Source organism: Cricetulus griseus, chromosome 4, assembly GCF_003668045.3.
Source record: "Cricetulus griseus strain 17A/GY chromosome 4, alternate assembly CriGri-PICRH-1.0, whole genome shotgun sequence".
Lineage (NCBI taxonomy): Eukaryota > Metazoa > Chordata > Mammalia > Rodentia > Cricetidae > Cricetulus > Cricetulus griseus.
In genome coordinates, this window is record NC_048597.1 from 113,734,329 (window position 1) to 113,736,559 (window position 2,231).

The window sequence follows — 2,231 nt, forward strand, 5'->3', positions numbered from 1 at the left end:
ACAACTATCACAATTTCAGTGGCCAGTTGTAGCTTGTGGTTTCCACGTTTCTTTAAAGATCAAAGAGTGCTGGCTAACTCAGGTCATGGGATCATCTCTGGGTGGGATGGCCTGAATTCCAGCCCTGCCCTTTCCAGGTGCTCTTAGATTCCTGACAGAGGTCAAGGTGGAAGGATATGGTGGCCTAGATTCCTTAGAATCCAAAGGCTGAGTGGGTCAGCCTGCCTGCAGGGCACACCCTGTGGGAGCTCAGGGCTCTGTATTAGGCCCAGCCTATTTATCCATCTAGAGGGTGGTGTTCATTAAGGAGGATCAAGGGCACTTTGACTGACAGGACTTCAGACTTCCTTCTTCCCTTCCTTCCTTCCTTCTTCCCTTCCTTCTTCCTTCCTCCTTTCCTCCCTCCCTCCCTCCTCCCTCTCCCTCCCCTCCCCCCTCCTCCCTCCCTACTTCCTCCCTCCCTCCCCAGGGTGGGCCTTCAATTCTTGATCCTCTGCTTCGAACTCCCAGGTGCTGAGGTTACAGGCCTAACCTTGGCATTTTAAAAAAGTGTATCTATTGAGCCAGGCAGTAGTGACGCCTTTAATCCCAGCACTGGAGAAGCACAGGTAGGCAGATCTCTGTGAGTTCGAGGCCAGCCTCTACAGAGTGAGTTCCAGGACAGCCAGATCTACACAGAGAAACCTGTTTTGAAAAACAAGAACAAAAATAAGCCTGTTTAATTGTTTATTTATGTGCACACACACATGTTTTACAGAGCATGTGGTACAGTTAGAGAAATAACCTGAAGGAGTTGGTTCTCTCCTTCCACCATGTGGGTCTCAGGGATTGAACTCAAGTCTCCAGGCTTTTTACTACAAGCGCCTTTACTCACTAAGACCCCTGGCTCTGATATAATTTACTTGCCATTAACTTCTCTCTTTCTCCATGTCTTTCAAGTGCCTTTTAAAAAATGTTTAATTTTGAGCAGGATACCAGGTAGCCAGTTGGTCTTGAACTTCTGACCTTCCTGCATCTATCTCTTGGGATTACTGGCATCTGCCTCAATGCCAGTAATTTCTCCTTTCTTTCTTTTCTTTTTTTTTTTCTAGGCAAAGAATTTTATTAACCCCTTTCCAAACTTTATTCCCAGGCTTCTTCAGCTTAATTTGCTGCAAAGAATGAATTGTGTTTAAGAAAAAACTGAAAAGAGCTGCAGTGTCCAGGGGGCTTGGGCTTAAAAATATTAGAGATCTAGATTTTATCAGATCCATAAACAAAAGAATTTTAAAAAGCAGTCATGATATAAAATAGCAGCTCCTGTGACTTCTGCAAGTGTCACCTTCTTCAGAAGTCGCCATTCAGTTTGCCTCGTTCTTAGAAGCCTCATCAAAATTCTCCACCAGATCTGGGACTTCATCATCATATCCTCTCCAGTAGCAAGTGGTGCTTTTCCATCCACAGATTGTTTGGGCAAAGCTTCAGCCAGTCTCCTTAAACTAGTCAGACTGTCTGCCCCAAGCTGGTTTAGGATGCTGGGAAGCATTTCTGTCAGCTGCTTTGTCTCAGCGTGGCCTGTAATGGTGAAAGTGTTTGCTGCCAGAGACGCCTGAACTTTAGGGTTGTTAAAATGGATCACTGTTCCTTGGTTTGTAAACATGTTCACCTCTTCAATACCAGAGATGTTGTTCACCCCTAACTTCTTTAAGGAGAACTGCAGTTTTTTATCATCTGCTGTGGCTGTTCTGTGAACCACCTCCTCCTTTCTGCAAGCAGTTCCTTTCCCACCCATGCGCACTTGTGCCTGCAGCTTGGCCAGTTTTTCCTGGTTCATGATCATTTCTTTCATCTTGTCGGAGTGGAAATGGGGCCGCTCGGGGGACTAGGGTTCGCGCTCAGGGGTCTCGGGCAGACCAGCTGAGATAAGGCGCACACACGCGGGGACGCAAGATCTGTTTTTTGGTTTTTTGAGAGCATTCCTGGACACTGGTGGCCTGTTCCAAGCTGGGATGTTGTACACTCTCTGGGTATCAGTGGAAGTGTGGCTCAGCATGATGAGGTCAGTGAGTCCTGTAACTATGGAGACTCCAGGGTTAGGGAAGGGCAAGGAGAGTGCAGAACAGTTTTCTAAGAAAAAAGGAAACCACAGCACAGACAAGTGGTGTTTGGAAGAGTATTAAATTGGATGTGGATTTGCATGTCTAGAGTCCCAGCTACTGAGGAGGCTGAGGCTAGAGAACTGAAAGTTTGAG

General features: G+C 46.5%; 1 pseudogene; it reads right to left on the minus strand.

Moving 5' to 3' along the window:
• Positions 1-1,325: 1,325 nt before the first annotated feature.
• On the minus strand, positions 1,326-1,926 carry LOC100770632 (annotated as a pseudogene).
• Between the last annotated feature and the right edge of the window lie 305 nt (positions 1,927-2,231).